This window comes from Homalodisca vitripennis, chromosome X (genome assembly GCF_021130785.1).
Source record: "Homalodisca vitripennis isolate AUS2020 chromosome X, UT_GWSS_2.1, whole genome shotgun sequence".
In the NCBI taxonomy this organism is placed as follows: Eukaryota; Metazoa; Arthropoda; class Insecta; order Hemiptera; family Cicadellidae; genus Homalodisca; species Homalodisca vitripennis.
Window position 1 is genome coordinate 19400287 of NC_060215.1, and position 24876 is coordinate 19425162.

At 31.3% G+C, this 24876-nt stretch overlaps 1 long non-coding RNA gene across 1 annotated transcript; it reads right to left on the reverse strand.

Annotated features, from left to right (window-relative positions):
* Positions 1 to 452: 452 nt before the first annotated feature.
* LOC124368486 lies at positions 453 to 6413 on the reverse strand. Its single transcript, XR_006922951.1, has 3 exons — positions 5188 to 6413; positions 4335 to 4424; positions 453 to 1834 (listed from the first exon to the last, which is right to left on the reverse strand). It is a non-coding gene; the product is annotated as an uncharacterized LOC124368486 (long non-coding RNA).
* Positions 6414 to 24876: the final 18463 nt, after the last annotated feature.

Here is a 24876-nt window from a genome sequence, read left to right on the forward strand (position 1 = left end):
GTAAGTCCCGAAACTAAAAATCTATTTGTTAAAATAGAAAAGAGTACGCTATAAAGCAAAATAAAAACGGATGTCTTATAATTTACTTTTTTTCTACTTGTTCCTCAAAGGTAAATAAATTAAAATTAAATTAAAGGGAGTAACTCTCTTCCCTTAAGTAACTTTACATCCATTTGAAGTAATCGAAGATGATCTGTAGTAGTAAAAAACATTAAGTAATTAATAGAAATACCACAATACAACTGATATTTACCTACAGCGTTATATTTTAAATATAAAATGTCTAACAATTGGTGGTGTCACTACATTTCTTTAGGATATGTTCAAAGTGACAATATCCAATGTGAAGTCGTGGCCATTCCAACATTATAAGAGCACAATTAATGAATAATAATAAATATAAGAAACATTTATACATGAATTCACCCTGGATATAACAAAAAACTCGCAAGCATGTTGTGTATCATTCTATTAATGCAATGCTCTATAAATCAATATTCCAAAGTAAAAATCTAATAATTGTATTTTATATTTATTACCAACCATACAATGCAATATTTTATCATAATATTAATTATCCACGTATATATTTCCTTAAATACTCATAACAACAATTTTGATATTTACAGTTACGGCCACACAATCAACTGAGTGTTATCAGACTGAAAACTGTGGTATATAGATTGGACACGGCCATTTTCTCTGATTACAAACTGACATTACAATAATTAATATATTGCTCATATTCTTCTGGAAAAATATCGCTCAAATTCGTTTGCATTTACTGAAACTTCTGACAACACAGGACCAACCACTCTTGACCAAATTGACCACAAGTACCTCTGTTAGAGTAGAAAAATTTTAAAATATCTGAAACATGTTATACATGTTTGACAAAATAAAAAAAATATAAAATGTTATTTCAATAGTACTTATAGTTTACAAATTTTCAAGAAGTACACTAACCGTACTTACAGTCCAGATCCAGATATTCTACTTAGACAAGTTAAACAGAATTACAATCAGTAAATCATAAATATATTAAAATTAAACTATGAAATTCTGAATGTGTTTTATGGAGAGAGCGAATATGTTTTCACACGAGGTCGATGCTGTGTAGTTACTTTAAAATGGGCGCAATCAGATTTTTCTTTGGATATTTTTATATTTATCAACATATAAACCAAAAATAACATTCATGTAGACAGAGATATGACAAAAATTGTATTATTCCAAGAAAAGCAGAAATGTTTGTAACCAGATTAAAATAAAAAGCTCTAAAAATATACTAATATTTATCTTATCATATTTATGGCTTCAATAAGTTACAAAGTCTTTAATAAATTATTAACTAAGGGCATTATATATATATATATATTTCTAATAAGATTAAAATTAATATGATATTGTTAATGAAAATGTAGCAGAAAATCTATTATTTTTTAATTTAACACGTGATTCCCTACAGTCATCTTTGAAATACATACTGTAAACATCGCTGTTCAATATTGAAAACATAATCGTACATACTTATTCAACATATTATGTCTTCTTGAAAGGGCTTTGATGTATAATTTTATTAAAATTTCATAATGAGTTATTTCAACCGAAAACCACCACAACTAAACATCCAAAACTTCTAAATTAGTCTTTGTGTTAATAGCTATAACTCTGTATTAATTCAAAAACGTTTACGATTAATAAGTACAGGAATAAAGTGTTTTAACTGTAGATATTGGTCGGGTCGAGATGATCCAACATAAGCCACTCACGTCTAGGACGATGTCTGGAATTGAACCAGGATCACCAAATAAGTGGTTATAGCTCCAGCCATCTGTACAATAAGGAAGACAGTCAGCATACAAAATCAAAACATGATATATAAACAGCTATACAAGGAATGTGTCCACAGTATGGCTATATTATTCCATGTTGATTTGGTTGTTAATGGCTATATTGGGGGTGGTAACAATCCCATAATTTTTAGCGACTTCAAATTTGTTACTTTGAGAGACTCTAGGAGAAGAAACTATTACTGGATGCGTTATCTCTAATAATGGAAGATTACATATTGCTTGTTTAAGTAGAATTGATGGTCATGTTTCTAAAACGTATAGTAATAACATTATTAAGTTCTTCGAAAAGTTTCTGTCCCAATCGCGTATTTTTGAAACTGGACTCTCTGATCACCTAACCCAGGTGACGGATGACGGTGTTATCTCCCCTTACATCTCGCTAGTCTTAAAACAGTTAAGAATTTCAGAGAGATAAATATTAAAAATATTCATACTCTAAATTCCTATCTTCAGCATTAGAAGTGGGTTGATGTCATTTGTTTAATCATGACTGTCCTGAACGCTCGAAAAAGGCCATAGGAAAACAAGGAACCCTGCCGTGGTTTCAGCCGAGCATTGATTGCCCAGTCGACACCCCGATATCACGGCCAGCTTCGTTTTTTAGTAGCATATTAAGGGTGATTAAAAAGAGCACCAATTTTGATATATAAAATTAAGAGATTTATTTTAATAAAAACCAAAATGCAATGCATCAACATGTTCATACATCCTTCCGATTACAATTATGAGTGTAGCTTCAGCAGGATGGTGCCACCTGCCAATTTGCCCGCGAAACAAGCCTGAAGATCTAGGAACTATTTTGGGATTGCGTCATTTCTTGGAATTCCGACCATCAAAGGTCACCAAAGATCTCATGCCTGGAAACTTTCACTTTTGGGATATGTGAAATCATCGCTGTATGCCAATAAACTCCGAAATTTCAGGGACTTAAAGGAGACAGTTCGACGGGCTGTCGACAGAATGGGAGTTGAGACTTCAGTCGTGCAGTCTTTGAGAATTTCATGGACAGATGAAGACATAAAGACAAGATCCAAGACATTATTATCATACGTAAAATATGAAAGTTATATGAACATGTAAATGTATTTATTTTTAGTTTTTTATAAAATTAAATGTATTATTTTAATATCTATTTTTCGTAATACTTCTATATGATGAATACTTCTACAATTAGATTTTTTTAAATAGTCCTATATTTATAATACACAGTTTCAGCTACTAACTGATGATTTAACCCTAACCCAAACCCAATTATCTGCCTTATTTTTTCAATGAATATTAGTTAAATTAGTAATATATACGTCGTAATCTGACAATGCCAGTTAGAAATAAATGTATTAATTCATAATTTTCTAATAAATTGTAGGAACGTACGCTAATCTATACAACCTGCCGCGAAACCCTACCCACCCGTAACTAGAGTGAATTAAATATACATTACAACAATTGCGAAACAATAAGTTAAATGTTTTATATATATTTCCGTAGGCTACTTATACAGGCAGGTGTGAAGGCCTCGGTCACTATACACTGACAGGACGGTTCTGTCTTACGCAGACACGCACGTCATCATCGAGAACTGTCCGTCTCCTGACGCGACAAAATGATACCTAGAACTGTAGTTTGATAGCAGAAGATATTAGTGTATCAGATACCTTTAACTTCCTGTAATCCAAAATCACTGTGGTAACACATTATAGCAAGCATGATAGAATTTTCTGTACATTTCTTGACATATTACAAGTTTTGTTTTTTTTTAAGAGTATAAAATAATTAGAAATTAAAAGATTGAATACATTACATTGTTCTCAAACGTAAATTATATCTAAATTGCCTTAACCTTAAAGCTGATATTTTGCACTTCAGTTTACAACTGAATATCCCCACACGTTCGATATTAGGTTTATAAAAACTATTCTTTGATTGGCGTTCATCGTTGACGATGAAAGTTTAGAAAGGGTAAAAGGTTTTTGTTCTAAATTTTTTGTTATAATTTTGGTATATACTACAAGATGTTCATCAAAGCAGATGTTCGAAGCCCTTTAATTCAGATTACGTGTTCTTCTTTCCAATTCAACCATTTTCCGGGGGACTCTGGTCACAAGCATAAAACCAGATCCAGTGTACCGACAATGACAAATCACGTCAGGGACTCTGAAATGTGGGATAATGCAGTAATCTGAAAATGCTTGAAAGAAAAATATAAATGGGAAAGTCAGTTTAAATTAAACCTATTATTTGAAAGAAGTCGACAGTTTACGTTCAGAAATATTTAAGAACTAAGAGTCGTTTTTGTGTAATGTGAACGTTCTACTATCGTCTAAAAAACTGGTCTGACTTATGCAAATTTAACTCTACGACTATTATAAAACTATTAGAAACATTTTTTATATATTATGTCTAAAAGATTGAAACCAAAAAATGCTTGTTTACTTTAAGCCTTTATTAGACTTCTAAAAAGTAAGTTTAAATACTTACAGAGGTTACTGTTCTATAGTTCATGTTGAAAAATCCTAATGCGGAGAGTTCCACTTTGTGATTATACAACTGGAGCAAGATATCCTCCAACTGAAATATAGATAACACATACACTCAATAAATGTATTAGTGACCATTGAGTATTGTGGGACAACAATAAAACTAAGGGATTAGTCTAATAAAATTACCAGTTCACTATCCAACGTTATCACTATTATTTTCTACATAAACAGAACTTAAAATATTAATGTAGGATTTTAGGTTGTATCCAAATAAATTATACCATACTTTAACAAAAAGACAAATATAAAAAGTATACCAATAATAAATAAAATTACTAAAATAGCAATAAGTAAGTTAGTAACACCTATCATCATATTTCCTGTATAAATAAACCCAAACACTTTCTTTTCCTTGGTGATAAAATAATTTGCCTAGATTATGCATTTTACTGTACACAAAGTGAACATTGTAAAATGACGTTTTGAGTGAGAGAGTTTGAAACTTCAACTGCCTTGCCAGGACGGTTTTCACTTATCACTGAGTCTCAAATGTTTTTATTTTTATACTGCTGTGCGAACTTTTAAAAATATCTTATATTCAATCAGATTTCACTGTACTCTAGCGTTATAGAGTATTTTTTGGTTTGGTTTTGATCTTTTGCTGCACGTTTTATAATATTTAAACAGACTATTTAGTAATGATAACCTGATCAAGCTTCATTCCAGTGATCCAAATAATGCCTATGTATATTTATGTCAACGGTTTTTTTTATATATAGTAAAATAGTTTGTCTTCTTAATTATAAAAACTATTTGTATATTTACAGACATAGAGGATGTATAACACTCACTAAGTCAATTGTGTAAAATGTATAAAAGGAATGTAACCTAATCTCGAAGTTCCTCGTCTATGTCCATGTTGATCAGTTTAAAAACAGAGTGAGTCATCTCATCTGCCTGAAATATAAAGCAATATTGAAATATAAATAAATTAAGTTGAAGCTAATGAAGGCAATTACATTAACGATTATATAGTAAATACATCCATTTACAATTTAGTGCATTATATAAAACACATATAACTAGAAGGTGACAGTGAACATGTAAAATATATACCGATTCAGTAACGTTTGTGCAGAGGTAAGCCAACGTCAACAAGTACAAAATGTGGACCAAGGACCATATTCCTGCATAGATACTGCCATTAAGAATACTATTGTAAATAACAACGAAGGCTGAGAGATCGATAACGGTACGTATCAACGTCGTGAGGACAACTGCCAGGAGCTGGTCGCCGTAGAAAGCGTTAGCTTCGCGTACAGTGTCACACAGTAGCCAGTAGTCACGGATCAGAGCCGGTATGCCTTCAGTAGAAGACGTGGCACCTCCTGCAACAAACCAAACGATAAATGCATCAGGGGAAATGTAAAGTTTATGTAACAAGAATGTCCTGTACCTAGTCAGTCAGTCAGTAGTTGAGATGATTGATGTAATTACAGTCTGAATGTCACCTTTCTGAAAGGTGTCACCATACTTAAGGATGTTACAGCTACAAACAACGTCTATCAATTGACGTCATTTAGTAAGAGCCTGCTTTATCATTCTAAACAGATTAGGGACCATGGTTACAAATAAGTGTAGACCGAGGTGGGTAAAGTGTTTGTTCGGAAAGATGAAAGTTACTCAAAATTTCCTATTGCTTCACTGTATGATTTGAAAAAACGTGTTCTGTTCTAAACATATTTTCTTTTAAAATAATAATCTTACTAGGCGCATTATAGTTGTGGATTTAAATATCTGTCTATTGAAGAAAAGTAGCTATGGAAAAGGTTTTAAACTGTGGAAACGGTTGGCCGATTGACACTTGGCTGACTGGAGCTCAAGTTTTGATTGTAATAATACTAGTGTCGCAGTTCAGAATTTTTATAAAATCAACAAGGAATATTACAGTACTTCAGTACTTTGAATAAAATCAACAGTAACATCAGGAAAAGAAATGAATGGATCTTAAAATTTAGTAAATACAAAAAATGTATTATTTAAAGATTAAGAATTTATAGAGCTAATTTATAAAATTGAGTGTATCGATGTTAGCTGACACGATCCTATCAATTGTGATCCTGATTGGACAATGAGAATAGCTCTTCACCTAGATGCACTGTTCGGTTTTATCTTCTTTTTTCTTTGTTGCCATCTAATTGAAGATCCCTTCAAACGAACATGATTTTAAATTTCAGGAGTAAAATTTGCAACGGCTGTATCAGTTTTCAGATGCTGTACGTAAGAAGAAGGTGAACGGAATAAACTCAACAGTCGCATTGGATCAACCCTTCACATCATAGCTGGGTTATGTGTGAGTTGATTCGTTTTAGAGGCAATTACCCAACCATAGTTCAGTGTTTTGTAATTTGTCGGAGACATGCGTGGTGAGCAATGTATGGGCTGAGGCGTATGGAAAGTATGAGTAACTTATTCACTGAACATAATATTATTAAATGTCAACATCTTTATAAGTACAACACAGTCATGCAAGTCTCTAAGTACCAATATCCATTTCAATAAAGAGGTGAGTAGAGTGACACGTATTGCGCAACATATGTTTCTTGAAGTAAAGTTTTTTTTAAGTGGAAAACACCAATTCTGTTATCAAGAACCTAGAATGTTTAATGTATTTGAAAAAAATTACAGAAATAGCATAATTTTTCAAACATAACCGAAATTAAACTGAAATTCGTTCTTTTAAAGCCAACAAAAATATGTAATATAATGTCCTAGTTGTTTGTTTTGCTCTTTCTTATTATGAAAAGTTGCATTCATCATATAGTTCTTGATTTGCAAAGGTTGTATATTTTATGGCCATAATTGTTCTTTTTTTAATTTTGTGTCATTAAAGGTAACAACGATATTTGTAATATTGTCATTATCTATTTGTTATGTTCAATTTTTAACATTTGTTTACGGATGTTCGATTCTTTGTTAACTATATGTATTGTTAACTAGTTCTATTGACTTATAATTATTAAAAACAATTTTTATATTGTATGTTCTTAATTTTCTTGGATGCTAATTTAACAGAACATTTTTTTTCCTATTAGATAGATAGATATTTATTGACCATTAAGCAATTACAAAAATTACAATAGGTCTTGTCAAGAAATTATAAAAGTACTACAACCAGCAGTAGTATATATAGTTAACAAAAAAATTCAAAAATGAGAGCAGACAACAACAAAAAAAATAACTTGCATTAGCCCCTGGTAGATCCTCATTGTTCAAGTAATATTCTAGGTAACCTTCTGAAATACAGTTACACATAACAAAATTACAAATAACAAACCAATTAACAATAACCAATAAGATAACAGATATAAAATTTTGAGTCATCACAGAGCAACAATTCAAATTAACAAGAACATTAACAAGAATAGAGGCTATAGATTAATAACAAGTAGTGTAACAAAGAACAGATAGCACATTAACATATATTAAAATTATAAAATAGGCCTATTATATTAGAAAACAATTTCACATTCAAGAAATTCGTCAACAGAATACATAGGATTCAGTTTAAGCCATTTATACAGTCTGTCGGAGAACATATTAATTCTACCAGGCACATTGGCAACTTATTATACAGTTTTACAGCAAGTGTATGGTGATATTTTTGTGTCCTTGTCAATCTACATCTTGTTACATCGATTTTATTTCTAAACCTAGTATTATGGACATGGATATCCGACCTGGACTTAAAAACTATCAATATCCTTTCTCACAATCTTAATTACTTCATAAATATACAAATTAACAACAGTAAGAATTTCTGTTTCTACAAACAAGGGCTTACAGTGTTTTTGCATCATGGAGTTGGTCAAGATCCTGAGAGCTTTCTTTTGTAAAATTAAAACATTGCCAATTCCTACACCATTACCCCAAACAATCAAGCCGCACCTCAGAGTACTCTCAAAAAAAGCATGATAGGCCATTCTTAAATAGACCTTAGGAACACTTTTCTTTAAACTATATAGTAAAAATATGACTCTAGACAGCTTCTTACACACAAACTCAATATGGCATTTCTATGATAATTTACAATCAATGTGTATACCCAACAAATTTACATTCTCAAAGTATTCATCAGATTGATATGTACTATTCAATGATACAATTATCTTTTTAGTTTTTTCAGCGTTTTAAAAAAAGACCATTGACAGTAAACCAGTTAACAGCTTTGTCAAAACTCTCCTGAGAGGTATGTTCAAGAGAATTAATGTTATTGTGACAAGAAACCAAGGAGGTTTCATCTGCATAAACAGTGGAAAAAACAATCAACATTACAAGAAACATCATTAATTAAAATTAAGAAGAGCACTGGCCCCAAAATTCAGCCTTGTGGGACACCTTGGTTAACATCTAATATCAGAGATCTCTTACCATTTACCTCAACCAGCTGTGTTCTACTACTAAGATAAGACTCAAAAAAATTAAGTTCACAATCTTTGAGACCATAATAATGCAATTTTTTAATAAGAATATCATGTGCCACACAATCAAATGCCTTGCTCAGATCACACAGTGTGACCCGAGCGATGCGCTTCTCCTCCACAGCTAAGTACAATTCAGTCACAAGTCTATCCACTGCCATTATTGTGGAAAAACCCTCTCTGTAGCCGAATTGATTATCATTAAATAATTTAAATCCTTCAAAATAACTACACAACTGTATTTATGATTTTTTTCTAAAGCCTTTGCCATAACAGGAATACAAGAGATGGGCCGATAACTGGCTGGTAACTTAGGGTTGCCTTTTTTAAAAATGGGAACAACTCTTGAGAACTTTAAACAATTATGGAATACCCCTTCAAGAATACACATATTAAAACAATAAGTTAGAGGGACTAGAATAGAATAAATAACATAAATAATTAACTTACTGGTTAGACCATACACATATTTATTTTCTGATTGAACTATTGAACTTTAAAAGTGCTATATGCCAGTGAAAAGACGATGAGAGTGTACTACCTAAAATTGACTAATTAAAATTAAAACATTAGTCCTTGTTACAACCTGTGAGTTGCATTTAAAGAACTGTCATTGTACCAAATGTCCTTAATAAAGATTATTTGATATTTGAGCTTGAGCATTTCTGATCAACGTTATATTTTTGTCAATATTGTCATTTGGCTAAGATGAAAATAGTCTGATCCAACGTAATGGCCAATATTTTTGAGTGCGACTGCCTACCGATCTTGTCTTACTCATGTATAAGTACTACTTATAGGCAAATATAGTTGGAAATAATAATAAATTGTGGTATTAATGCCCAATAATTTCGATACTTACTTGATATGCTACTTTTGTACATAACTTAAAACATATACTTTAAGAAGAGAATATACTTTTACATAAAAGTGATTTAGCGTTTCCTAAATATAGTAAAAAGTATTCGTTAGACAGCATTGTAAATTAATATACCGATTTTGTAATGTGGTATTGTCAAAAAATGTATTTAATTAATTACATTTGGTATTTGTTTGTTGTATTTCATGCTATCCTTATTTTTGTTTAACGGCCAGAATTAGAATGGCTATTCTTATTTCTGTTATACGTTGACAGACTACTGTATGTATGCAAAATAAATAAAATTTCAATGGAATGCAAATATAGTGCAATATAATTTGACATAATTCTTTACAAAATGTCCATTATGTTTTTGTAAAATGTAGAATTGTACGTATACATTGTATGCAAGTCAATAAATCACAATAATTTATTTCAGCCTACGTTTTAATATTTATTTCACTTTTACAGTAAATTACCAATAAACTAAACATGTCAATAAAATTATGTGATGACACTTACCACTACCGGATTCAGAGTTCAGGATTTGGTAAGGAATCAAACTTCTGAAATGATTCCTGATTACTACTCGCTCCATCTTGAAAGTTACACGAGTGAATCTCGAAGCTATACTCTGAGTGATGTAGCTGAAGTGCACAAGGAACACGCACTGACCATAGAACATGGATACCATGCAGCCGTGAAGAATAGCCGAGTATAGATGATCTTGTCTCAGATTTGAAGTTTTCGAAACCATGAACGTATTAACAGCTGAATATGATGCAAGAGCTGTAACCACGATGAAAGTGACAACCATGATCATAGTAGCATTTTTAATGTTTGAGGTTCGTTTGAGGTTTCCATCGATCGTTTCCAGGGCATCACAGATACGTACAAATTTCACGTGTTTTCTGTTGTAGCTGAAGAACAAGACAAGTGCCAAAACTGTGATAGATATTCCTTTAACGATCACTAGTGACCTGAACACGAGCTCTTGTGAAGTAAGGATTTTCTCTGCCACGAGAAGTATTTGAATGTTGTGCATGTGGCGTACCCACAAGAACGACGCAAATAATTGTAACGTAATAAGCGTAACGCTCCACAAATATGTCGTCGAAGAATAGCACAACTTTTTCTTCCCCTCTGGCCCAACAGTACATTTAAGAGGGAAGCCACCAAATATTTGGCAGCACAAATTTACGTGTTTTGGCCAAGATTCCATTTCACAGTTGTGGTTAGCTATGTACGAGGTGACCTATCAAACATTCAAATAGAAAATGTTTATTGTAAATTCAACATGCTTCTGTTTTTACCTATTGATTGTGACTCCTTGACCTGTACTATTTATTATCCGTTAAGATAAATTAAGTTTGAATTTTTATTGCCTCGTGGCATTAAAAATGTCATATTAAGATATTATTATTGCTTACAACTTATATTTAATGAAGGGAAACGTTATACAACAAAATAATACAATATTTGCACTCGTGGTTTTTAGTATCTCATAGCGATCATGAAAGCAATTTTGTGAAATTATTATTGACAGTTTCACTGAATTAAATTGAATAGTAATACGAATTACTGTAACAACATATGAATGTTTATGACCTCGTGGTGTTTACAAATGTCAAATTGAGACTTTACTATTACTTAACAGACTTTATTGTAGTAAACATTACAAATATGATGCTTTAATTATTAATTTAATAACAATAATATATTTATTTTCTCATACAAAGAGTTAAGTAACAATTATAAAAGCACAAACTTTACTTAATCTAAATTCCAAGTCTGAACAGTGCAACCTAATATACTAAAGTCAGAATAATTTAAAAACAAATAAATTGGATCATCATAAGCCGCTAGGGCGCCGTACCCAGATATTTCGTATATCCTCTTATCACTATTACAGTGGGACTCCATTTTACCTCTTCCATTTTTTTCTGGCATCAAAGTGTTATGCAATCTTATACAATCGCGCACAATAAATGCATCGATATCAATGGGAAATAATCGGCAAGTAATGTGGCAAGAGAAATATGAGTTCAATTATGTCTGGTTTTTATACAAAGCTCTACGAATGCCTTAAAATGTATAACTCATTGACCAGAGTGTTAAATATAGTGGCGTATTAAGTCGACAGGAATTTAACTGTAAGCCAACCTAAGTTTAAATAGTTTTAAATTGTGACTGAGGTGTTACTTTGACAAAGGGCTTATGTTTTTGCTGGTGTATTAAGGTAGCTATAGTTATCTTAGTTCTACCACAGGTGATGTGAGGTTCATCAGACCATTAAATTATTCACCATCGGAGTTTTAATTTTCAAAAAAACTCTAGCATTTAAAGCGTACTAAAAATTTTTTACAACTTCCATATCACAAAATTGAGTTTTACAAAGGGTAAAATACAAAATTAAGCCCTGCATTGAAAGGGAAATTTAATATATGAATAAATTAATAAGGATAAGAAGAAGATTAATATAAATTTTTTTTTTAATTTTGAAAGTAAAAAATAGACAAGTAGTTTTACATTATTTTAAAGTCGGTGATTTTAAAACGTGCCTGTAGCAACGATTGAGTAACGACACTGATAAGCCATTGGCATGTTTTTTCATCTGAATCACTGCATAACCCCCGCCACCTCCTCCTTACTAGCATGAGGTAAGACCATAGAGGATGTGAGACTTTTGCACCTAGGATCCATCCAACAGTCCTTCTTGGCTTTTTGAGGAAACTTAATTGCTGAATGTTGTAGCTACTCTTTCAGAGTTTTTCTTCACTCTCTTATCAATTTTAATTTAGATTAATTTAGTAGAGTTGGCTGGTTCGGGGTTTACAACTAATAATATTCCATTTGACTACTTAGTAATAGTTTCTGGTTTTTTGTTTATATTATTATTTATGAAAGCTTTTTATCTGAATCACAGTGTTTTACGCTGTAATTGTGAAGTTATAGGTTTTATGCCCATAAAAGTCACGAAACTGCAACAAGACATATTACAAATCCTTCATTGGAAAAACTGTATTAAAACTTAGCATATCTTTATTAATTAAGTACAAACTTTTATTCTTCATGTTGTGACACATTCTTGCAGTTTCATGGGTCGAAGTCTATGAAAACTAACGATCATTCTTGATGCATTTATTATTGTACATTCCATTTCTGACTAAGCTTAACCCCTAAACTGGAACACTACAGTTTTTGATTCGAACACCATATTTAGGTAACCTACTCCTGACTAAGGTTTCTATCGCAGTAAGCCAGCTGTTGCCCGGATGACAATCTACACACGATTGGCCAGCCAGGTCTTAACCCTTCAGTTTTCTAATCCCAGTGAAACCTCAATACCCCAGTCATCTGGTATTTCTTGTTCTTTGGACATTTCAAACATTAATCTGCCTATAGATATTAACTGTTTACGGTTTCACAGAAGGAAAATGTGCTCGTATATATATATATATATATATATATATACGATTATCTTTTGACTTCTCTTGTACTCTTTCCTAATATTATGAAAACACACAAACACACACACACACACACACACACACACACACACACACACACACACACACACACACACATATATATATATATATATATATATATATATATATATATATATATATATGTATGTATATATATATATATATTTATTTATTTATCATAATAAAAATAAGTTAGGAGTCTTAGTTGTACTATCAGAGTTCTATCTATGTAATTATTTCCGATAGTCTATGTTCTCCTAAAGGCACTTATTTCATGTAATACTTGATCTAAGCTCTCATTGAAGATTATCTTTTGACTTCTTGTACACTATTTCCTAATATTATGAACACATTTATATTTGAATAGAAAATAGTTATTTATACAAATTATTTATCTATACAGTTTTAATAGTTCACAAAATATAAAGCCATCTCCATAGGATTTAACTTGATTGTTGGCCGTTATGGTGGTAATAATTATCGTATTATTCAAATACTATATCTCATCCGAAAAGCTTCCGAAAATATTAATTGCAATACTTACGGAAGGGTTAAGGTTTACAAATATATAGGGTTGTTTCAAAAAAATTTTGGCACCGTCACTAAACCCTCTTGAACCGATATGTTACTGTACAACTATGCTTCGGTATTACAAGGAAATTGGCATATGTAAAATAGGCTACTCTAGTATATATATATATATATGACATGTATATATATACTGTTTTGGTGAAAAGTCCCGGGACTATACAAGTTGGTACACTGTTATTGAGCAGCATAAAACAATATTTTACTACGATTTCAATGAGCCACTACCACTTCAGTTGAACGGCCCACAAGGAGTTGGAAGAAAATATTAAAATATAATCATAGGTTGATATGCATATAAAATTAAAGGTCTTTATAGTAGAATACAATGTCGAAAATCCGACTTTAAACGGAGAACCGAGCCCGAAATAACAGTTATTCAGATGGGTTGATTTTTAAATTTTCATTTGCTGAAGTTTTGAATAAGTTTAGTTATTTATTAGCTAGGAGAGTAAATTGCATATATATATATATATATATATTGTGTGTGTGTGTGTGTGTGTGTGTGTGTGTGTGTGTGTGTGTGTGTGTGTGTGTGTGTGTGTGTGTGTGTGTGTGTGTGTGTGTGTGTGTGTGTGTGTTATCTTGATTATTTAATATTTTAAAAGCTTATATAGAACAAGAAAAGCTTTAATCCAAATAGATATTTTAATTCTTAAGTTTACCTATCACATTATGATTATTTCAGAAATTACCTGTTTAAATAGGAGATCCCTCATGATTTCTAGCATAATTAGAATTACTGATACAGGAATAAAGTTTTTTTTGTTCTATCACGAGTAATCAATGATGTACTCTTATATAAGTATAAATGAACCAATAACGGGTATAGGAGAGAAAGCTCAGGAGATACATAAATGTCACTGATGTTGTGATTAATGGTAATGACTTTTTTCTAAAGAAGGCAAGAACTTGGCAAACAACATCAAGTTGACGGACGAGGCCTCTCTAGTGATAGATGACGATAATTACACGTGTGACTTTCGCCTCAATCTTCACACTGTCTAGTGTGCGAGGTGATGTTATGTGTGCTCATACACCACGATGTCGGGAACATAAATGTCAGAGATGTTGTGATTACTGGTAATGTGTTTATAATATTAGGAAAGAGTGCACAAGAAGTCAAAAGATTATCTTAAATGAGAGCTTAGATCAAGTAATACATGAAATAAGTGCCTTTAGGAGAACATAGACTATCGGAAATAATTAGGTAGAACTCTGATAGTACAACTAAGACTCCTAACTTATTTTTATTATGATATATATATATATATATATATATATGTGTGTGTGTGTGTGTGTGTGTGTGTGTGTGTGTGTGTGTGTGTGAGTATTCTCTAACAAAAATAAACTACCAAATATTGGTAACCTTATTATGAATTTTCGTACGTCTTTAGCGTACTTTTTCAGATGTTACAATAACAATACCTCACAGCTGATGTTTCATCACAAATACCAAAGAGTAAAAATACCTAGACCTACCTAGAATACCTAGTTTTAGAAATTAACAAATGTTCAAACCTAAAGGATTTTAATACAAGTTGATGAGCAGTTACGCTCCTTCTCAAATTAAACCTATTTATATTTTCGTTGGCATGCAATGGAACATTATTGATGCCCTTTAATTTATAACAGTTTCCAAAAATTGAAGCTCATATTTAGTCAGCATCTACCAATTTAATTAACTAAATTATACAGTTTTCACAGGTGACAATAATATAGGTTAATGAAGAAATAGAATATTACTTGTGCATTATTAAATAATCAAACATAACGACTATATAATTTAATCTATAGGTGGCAAACACATTAATACCGTACAAGTTGTGTTAGGAATGTGAGAAAACAAAGGCTAAGAACTCAGCGACTTTGATCTGTAGCCTGTGGCGAGGGCACGTGAGCGGGGTTTTGAGTAGATTCTTGAGAAGTGTAGCGCTAGCAAAACGTTATCTTTTACCCTCACACTGGAGAATTGCCTCCGTTCGCAACCGTACGTTACTTTGGAAACATTCTTAAAGCATTTATGTGTTTCTCATGTAACGTATTTAACAAGTTATACTTTTATATGGTTTGATGAAATTAATATAATGACGTATGATATGTAATAGAGAGAGAGAGAGAGAGAGTTACAAGCCTTTTTAGCTAAAAACGCACTATTGTAGAAAGTGTTATAGGCTTAGAACGAATCATCCCATTGGCTGTGTGTTATTCTAATACGTGCAGATTACTTTATCTAGTGTTTGAAACAATGAATACCTTAACTAACGCCAAGAGACGTGCATTCTAGTAGTTTTAGAATTATCATTAAGATAGTTTTTATTGTTTGTAATATATTTATGCATATATTGTTTGATGTATATTTATTTATATATTATAAGTATACTGTACATATAATTATATTATTTATTTGTCTGTTAATAACATAAAAACAGAAGTTAAAGCTCATACCACAACCTCAACCACCCTCATCTGTAGACGCATTTTAGTTTTAACATACATTTCGCATAAGCGGAATTTGTTCAACTATGTAAAATGTTTTATTTTACATGCTACAATAGTTTCTTTGTATCTTATTTACTAATATTAGAACACAATTAAATTTGATTTGATTATGAATAATATAAATATATCATTGCTTGAATATATAGCACGCTTAGCAGTTTATTTTATTATTATAAAAATATATTGGAATTACAGTATTGCGAAGTTTTACTAATAAGTCTAAATCTGAGTAGAGAGTATTGTAAAGTGGTTAATATCTGACAGTGGCCTTTATTTTCGTGAGCACAGCTACCTATTTTCTTTGTATCAAAAACAATTTGTAGATTTAGTGATTTATTGATTGCATCTCATTTTACTGTTTGTATTCAGGCTTTGTGTTTTACATCGTATCAATACTTTCTCGCACAGTTAATCTCTTGATATATGATGTCCTCACCGTGGAAATCACCAATATATGTTAAAAATCTATCAATAGATGTTAAATCTAAATTCTTCATTTTAACACATTCAGATTAACTCCCCTTAACTAAACACTTAAACTTTAACTTAACATTGCGCACAGTAAGATTTTCACAAATGTTATTGTGTAAGTAAACTTTTGACACAATGTGAACCGGAAAATTTAGATATTAGTTATGATGACAGTTGCAAAAACATAAGAATTAATATGCTCATGTATAGTATCTAATATTATTATTATTATTGCTTTTTCTTCGTAATACGTCATATTGTATTGATTGCGTGATATATTGCTGCAAATATTAAGTTGAGATTTGTTTTCTATTCATTTATCAAGAGGAATATTTCGATCGAAGACAAAATTGACTCAAGGTACTCTTAAAATAGAATATTTAATAAGAGAGCTTGTTAAATTCCGTGAAGAGCAGGCAGAATTTTTTAGAGATCTTTCACCATCTGAGCAAACATTGTTCTATCATCTGTCAAAAACACCCAAACTCTGTTTAATGAACGTATACAAATAAAAATCACAAGAATTTATAAATAAAGAATACAGTGTGTAGGAATTTGTATTTGCAATGGATGCAAAACTTTAGGAGACCAAATAGTACTATCCACTAAAGCAGTATAAATTTAAAGTTAATTCAAAAGTTTTGTTCTGAAATAAAGCCTTCTTATTTTAAATTTTGAAAGCTTTGTGTTGTGTGAGAATTTGACATACTTTACTTGAGATTAAATGGGGGTGATTTTAGATAGCTTCGTGATGGCTTACAGAGTACAGTCCTCACCTCAATTAATTATTTAATAGTTATACTGCTTATATTTCTGAAAATCCATCAAGAAAGCTTAGATATATCCCAATTATTGCGATTTCACGACAACAAAAAGTTATTTACAAAATGAAACTACTTCACACCCCCCCCCCCCATGATCTATATTTTTCGACCTAGAAAGCAGAAAAAAACTCTTCCAGAACTCAAGTATACTTTTACTATCTCATTAAATGATATGTATACTCTATAATTATAATGGTATACAGTTTAAAATACAACGAGAATCCTCTGTAAATGCTTCGATATTGATCTCAATCTTCTAAAGAGACATATGTAAAATACAGTAGGCATGGTGAAGCTAGAGTTCATACTATCTTATAACTGTTATTTGTTATAGTTATCTTATTGATCAATGTTCCTGTTTACTCTGCAGCTGAATTGTCCTCCGTAAATACTAGGTACACATTGTTCATATCAGATAATTTCACGTTCTGATAAAAATAGCTTACGTGCTTTGATTTAGTTTCAGCTTCAATTGCCAAATTCAGCTATACCACTAGCATTGTAGTTAAACTAGTTAACAATTAACACAGACAATACTGTAGTAATATTTTTTCCGGAAATTTGTATTCAATTTACGGTAAACGAATCCAATTTAAGGAGATCATTAACTAAAATCAGTATTGTCAAAATGCCATTAATAGTATGTGAACAAACATTTTACGTTATGGTAAGAGAAACCACCATCTTTCCTTAAGAACGTTGTTGTTTAGGCCTGTTATAATTCTTTCAAATTACATGTTATTAATTTTATCATAATCATTTATAAATACGAGCTAGTAAATTTCCTTTGTAAAGATACTGAGTCCCAGTTGCCCAGCTAGACAGCTACTTCCCTGCTTTTTCAATAACATGCTTTTGCATCCATCATCCTTACAAGCACAGCATAATCAATCAAAAGGGATACACTTCTTCTGAAGTAAATTTCTTCCTTCTACTATTGATGCAGTTATCTTTATTTAAAGGGTCTTACTTAACCTTAGACTCCATCACTCAAGTAGTAAAGAAATACAAAGTATTAAAAACATGAATTTGACTGTATTTATTGACGGAGATATAATTTTTAGTTTAATAATTTTAATTTACAGATATTTATACCCTAATCAAATATACATAAACACGTCAAGCCACTAGTCTCTTTGTAATACTACCTCCACTGCAAATTAGTGTAAATTTGTACATTCACGTTTAAAACCCTCACCGAGTGGTTTTGTATGAGAGCTAGGCGAAAGGGCTAGTAAGAGTTACTGATAACAATATTCGTCTCACCGGCACGTGCTGAAATGTTTCGTGAGGCTCTACTCACTAAATACCGGCTCACCGAGTGGTTTGTATGAGAGGTAGGCGAAAGGGCTAGTAAGAGTTACTGATAACAATATTCGTCTCACCGGCACGTGCTGAAATGTTTCGTGAGGTTCTACTCACTAAATACCGGCTCACCGAGTGGTTTGTATGAGAGGTAGGCGAAAGGGCTAGTAAGAGTTACTGATAACAATATTCGTCTCACCGGCACGTGCTGAAATGTTTCGTGAGGTTCTACTCACTAAATACCGGCTCACCGAGTGGTTTGTATGAGAGGTAGGCGAAAGGGCTAGTAAGAGTTACTGATAACAATATTCGTCTCACCGGCACGTGCTGAAATGTTTCGTGAGGCTCTACTCACTAAATACCGGCCCAGAGAAATACTGTACGCTGGGAATAGTTTATCAGCACTAATGAGGTAAGAGACAAGTATAAGTTAGCATATACCATCTGCTCCTATTTAGTCATCAGTAATTGTGTCTTCAGTGGTTGGTTGTTAGTGAAGCAGGCGTATTGTGATACGTATTCTTTAGTTTACTCTCAATAACTAGTGATTTCTTTTTATAAGTACTCGTTTTAGAGATGGTTGCATGGAGAGGACACAAAACATTATTGTTGTGATTTTGTATCATGACTTATTCATGCCCATCTCTGGTATGATTTGCTTATTTTAAAACTACATTGTAGTTATGAATTAGGGAGTTCCACGTGAGAAAGAGGCGAGATTGCAGATCTGTAAACGTACGTAGATCACTGAACAATGTTTTGAAATGTCCTGTTTCCTTCAGGAGACTGCCATGGAAAAAACAAACCCCATACAAAAAATAAACAAATAATTGTAAATATTTCAAGTAATCTATTGATAATTAATTGATAAATATTGATGTTATAAGTTAATTGTATGGCTCTATTATTATTAACTTCGATGTTTAGGCGAATTGTATCAAAGAGTGTTTATGAAGCAATAAAAGACTGAAACTCCAAATAATCCCGTTTTAAACTGTTCTTAGAGCTTGAAGTACAGAGAAAAAGGTTCAGTTTTTGTATATACCTAAAATAATACTTGTATGTAGATCAAAAGTGGATAAAAAAGCATTTCTTTCAGAAATTAATTATAAACAATTATATGGTAAGAAATAAGAATATAAACCGTTTCTATTCAGCGAAGCAGTATTGAAGTCGTCACTTTATACTGGCGTTAAAAATGTTGTATGAGAAGAAGTTAATTTTATTTATTTACACATGAAAACTTTATTTTGACATATTTTCGAATCACCAAATAGAAGTTTGGCTAGTTGCAAATTGTTTTGATAGGTAAGTATTTTAATTAGTTTACTGGAACCACTTTAAGTTGTCATAATATATGCCTTAAGTGATAAAGGAACACTACAAAGAACTTTTCAAACACATTCTAACTATGATTGGTAGGAAAAAATATTGGCTGGTGCGATTTTCAAGATGTTAACGTTGATAAAATAGTGAATAAATTTTTGGTTAATAGTATACTGTAAATTTGTTAATTTTGTGAGGTTAAATGAAAGGCTTATGTGATTTTATGTAAAAAGAATATGTAGCCAATAATTTCTCAAACCAGATCTGACTATTGCTTTATGGAGCTTAAAAATATTTTGTCAATTTAGAGGTAACGTTTCAATTCCTCCAGTCTCTTTATTCAGTTTCAAAGATATCTGAAGATTTATCATTATACGTGTGAGCGACGAGAACTTTCTTTACGTATGAGCCTGATTATGTTTAATAGTAATTTCTAATTTCAATTTTTAAGATTCTTACGGTATACAGTTTATTTTTAAAACATTCAGTATATTTTGACCTAACCTTACAATTTCATAAGCTATTTTGCATGTTTGTAAAAATTTCTTCTTTGCCATGAATTGTAAACATTTTAAATTAAGCATACCTTCTCAATTTTGTTTATTTACAGGAAAAGTGCATTATCGTTTTACTGTGTAATGCGCAGACTTTTGAAGATGGGGACATTTCTCGAAATAATTGGTTTTTACTATAAGGATAACTTAAAAACATATTGAGGAGTTCCTGTTACTTAAATTTTATTTTTTAGACGACTCATACCTATGTAATGTGAGATACGGCTATTCTAGATTTCAATATATCAACAGTATATAATATTTCTTTGATGAAATTATTTATGAACATATATGAGAAAAATTTTATCCGGTATTAATTAGTATTAATGTATAAGTATTGATGATAATGAATAAATTATTTGAACAAGATTTTAATAAAAAAGATACTTTTTGTAATTTTTTCGTCATACCCAGGTCAACAATAAGACTGAGATTGGGAATAAATACATATTTTGTCCCTGAGAATCCCTGACCCAGACATCGTGGTGTATGAGCACACATAACATCACCTCGCACACTAGACAGTGTGAAGATTGAGGCGAAAGTCACACGCGTAATTATCGTCATCTATCACTACAGCGGCCCCGTCCGTCAACTTGATGTTGTTTGTCCAGTTCTTGCCTTCTTTAGAAAACAGTCATTACCATTACTCACAACATCAGTGACATTTATGTATCTCCTGAGCTTTCTCTCCTATACCCGTTATTGGTTCTATTATACTTATACAGTATAAGAGTACATCATTGATTACTCGTGATAGAACAAAAAAAACTTTATTCCTGTATCAGTAATTCTAATTATGCTAGAAATCATGAGGGATCTCCTATTTTAACAGTTAATTTCTGAAATAATCATAATGTGATAGGTAAACTTAAGAATTAAAATATCTATTTGGATTAAAACTTTTCTTGTTCTATATAAGCTTTTAAAATATTAAAGAATCAAGATAACACATACACACACACACACACACACACACACACACACACACACACACACATGCAATTTACTCTCCTAGCTAATAAATTACTAAACTGATTCAAAACTTCAGCAAATGAAAATTTAAAAATCAAGCCATCTTTGATTAGCTGCCATTTCGGGCGCGGTTTTCCGTTTAAAGTCAGATTTTCGACATTGTATTCTACTATAAAGACCTTTAATTTTATATGCATATCAACCTATGATTATATTTTAAGATTTTCTTCCTACTCCTTGTGGGTCGTCCCCCTGAATTTGCAGTGGCTCATTGAAATCGTAGTAAAATATTGTTTTATGCTGCTCAATAACAGTGTACCAACTTGTATAGTCCCGGGACTTTTCACCAAAACAGTATATATATATATATATATATATATATATATATATATATATATATATATGTATATGGAAATTTTGATACAATTTTTCTTAGTTCGATAAGATCATATTCGCCTAATATAATTAAAATAACACAATAGGAAATGAAGCCGTTGAGATTTTGAAAGCTGACAATCTTTTTATGCACCGCAACGGTGCAACACTTACTTCATTTACTTTTAGCAGTTTTTAAACTTACCAATTCATAAAACTGTTTATAGCTATGAATAGCTCATACAATCTGCTGAAAAAAATCAACTATAGTATTAAACAAGGTATTTAAATATCAAATGAAATTTAATGAGACAAATAATAGAAGTTTAGTATGGATACATTAAACATTCAAATTATAATCGATAAATAACTCTAGGAGATTTTAATGGGGGATATTTATTTCTAGCTTGCACATTAAAATTAACGTTTAAGAAGATATAGCAGTAACGTGTAATTTTCTATAAAACAGGTTAACGAGGGAGCAGAAGAGGTAAGGTTGGGAGTTGTTCTGTAAAAATGGAGGAAAAATAGATTTTTAAAAATTACTACCAAACCTTACATGTTCTCCAGATCCTGCAAACACAGCCAACACAAACAAACCTGATCTACAAATAGATTTCAAACTATATTGTCATTCCATCACATTTGTGAATCCGTTTAACAAAAACCAATATTCTCTTCTCCAAACCAAGCATTGAACGTAAATGTGGTTTTGAAGACCACACGTATTACTTTTGCAGCTGATAATAATATTGAAATATTTTTAGACTAAAGTTTTGGTCTTATTTTGAAATAAACATAGTAAATTTTATGACTTGTATAGAACTAATTAGTAATGTATAGTTTATCTTGGTAATTAGATGATTTTAATTGGCCCGTTATATATTTCTAAATTGATTTAATCTCATTGATAAAGCCACTCCACGTGTTACTGAGCAGAGAAGAATGTAATCCTGTGATGTCCATAAAACTCTATTATTACCCTGGCAAAACTCCTCACCAAGCGCCGTGAGCCTAGATCGTTTAGCCTGGGATTACCTGTTTATAAATGAAATAATACATTTTTGCTGTAGAGTAACACTTGTGTTACATATTTCATCGCTGGTAACTATTATTATTATTATATCACATTCCTACTAAATTACTTTCTAAAATTGCAATAAATTCATATCAATCATATGCATTTAATCACAGTGTTAATTTAAAGTTAATTCAAAATGTATTGAATATATGGTGAAATTGTGGTGTGCCGGTATTTCTCAGGCTAGAGTAGCCTATTTTACATATGCCAATTTCCTTGTAATACCGAAGCATAGTTGTACGGTAAAATATCGGTTCAAGAGGGTTTAGTGACAGTGCCAACATTTTTTTGAAACAACCCTACATATTTGGAAACCCCCTTCCGTAAGTATTGCAATTAATATTTTCGGAAGCTTTTCGGATGGGATATAGTATTTGAATAATACGATAATTATTACCACCATAACGGCCAACAATCAAGTTAAATCCTATGGAGATGGCTTTATATTTTGTGAACTATTAAAACTGTATAGATAAATAATTTGTATAAATAACTATTTTCTATTCAAATATAAATGTGTTCATAATATTAGGAAAGAGTGTACCAGAAGTCAAAAGATAATCTTAAATGAGAGCTTAGATCAAGTATTACATGAAATAAGTGCCTTTAGGAGAACATAGACTATCGGAAATAATTAGATAGAACTCTGATAGTACAACTAAGACTCCTAACTCATTTTTATTATGATAAATATACATATATATATCTTTATATATATATTTCTTGTGTGCGTGTGTATGGTCCTAAACTCCTCCTAAACGGGTGGACCGATTTTAATGAAACTTTTTGTGTGTCTTCAGTTGGATCCGAGAATGGTTTAGATTCATAATTCGGTCAAGTTTTAATAGTTTATTTAATTAATTTTTTAATAATAAATTGTTGTTGATGGTGGAGTGTTTGACATTGGATCCGCCAGACTGCGCCACGAACGACACGTAATACAAAGTGAACTGATACTTAACAGCTGTGAATATTTTCAGCTGAAGTTCATCAAAGAGGCAGAAACATTTGTTCACATTTAAAATTTAGAAAGTTAATTTTTTAAATTTGTAAAGTGCTTGATCAGTAGTGTAATGCAGATTGCAAAGATGAAGTTTCACCAATTGTTCTACGTAAACATTATAGGCCTAATATTACAACACAGCCATAATGTTTTTCTATTTTAATTCCAGGTTTTCCCGACATTTTGTGCTGCTATCAAATTTGTGTGTTGTTTTGTAACATTCTGTAATTATTGTGTGAGTGCTAATTGTTATAATACATTAATAGAGATTGAAGATGTTTAAAGTGCATAAAAAAACTATATTTATTTATTAAAGTTATTGAACTCATTTTGCACATTGAAGTGAGTATATTGGTCGCATACCTCAAATAACCTAAGTAGCATACAAATCAAAAGGTTGTGTTTCTATGTGTGAATATTGTTAACAGTTTAGATAATCAAGTTTTAAACTAATTGGATTTAAAATAATTTGTTGTAATTTACATGTTTTAATCTGCAGTCAGAATTGGTCACATAAGTTCAAAAGTAAGTAGCATACAAATCACATGTGTGAATAACTACTTATTCTTAATAGTGTAGGAATTGGTTTTATATTAATTTCTGTTGGCCAGTTCCGACATTATACTGTAATTTTAAATTACTAATTTTATAACAAGTATATTTTTTTAATTTACTACTTAATTTATCGTAATGCTATTGAATGTA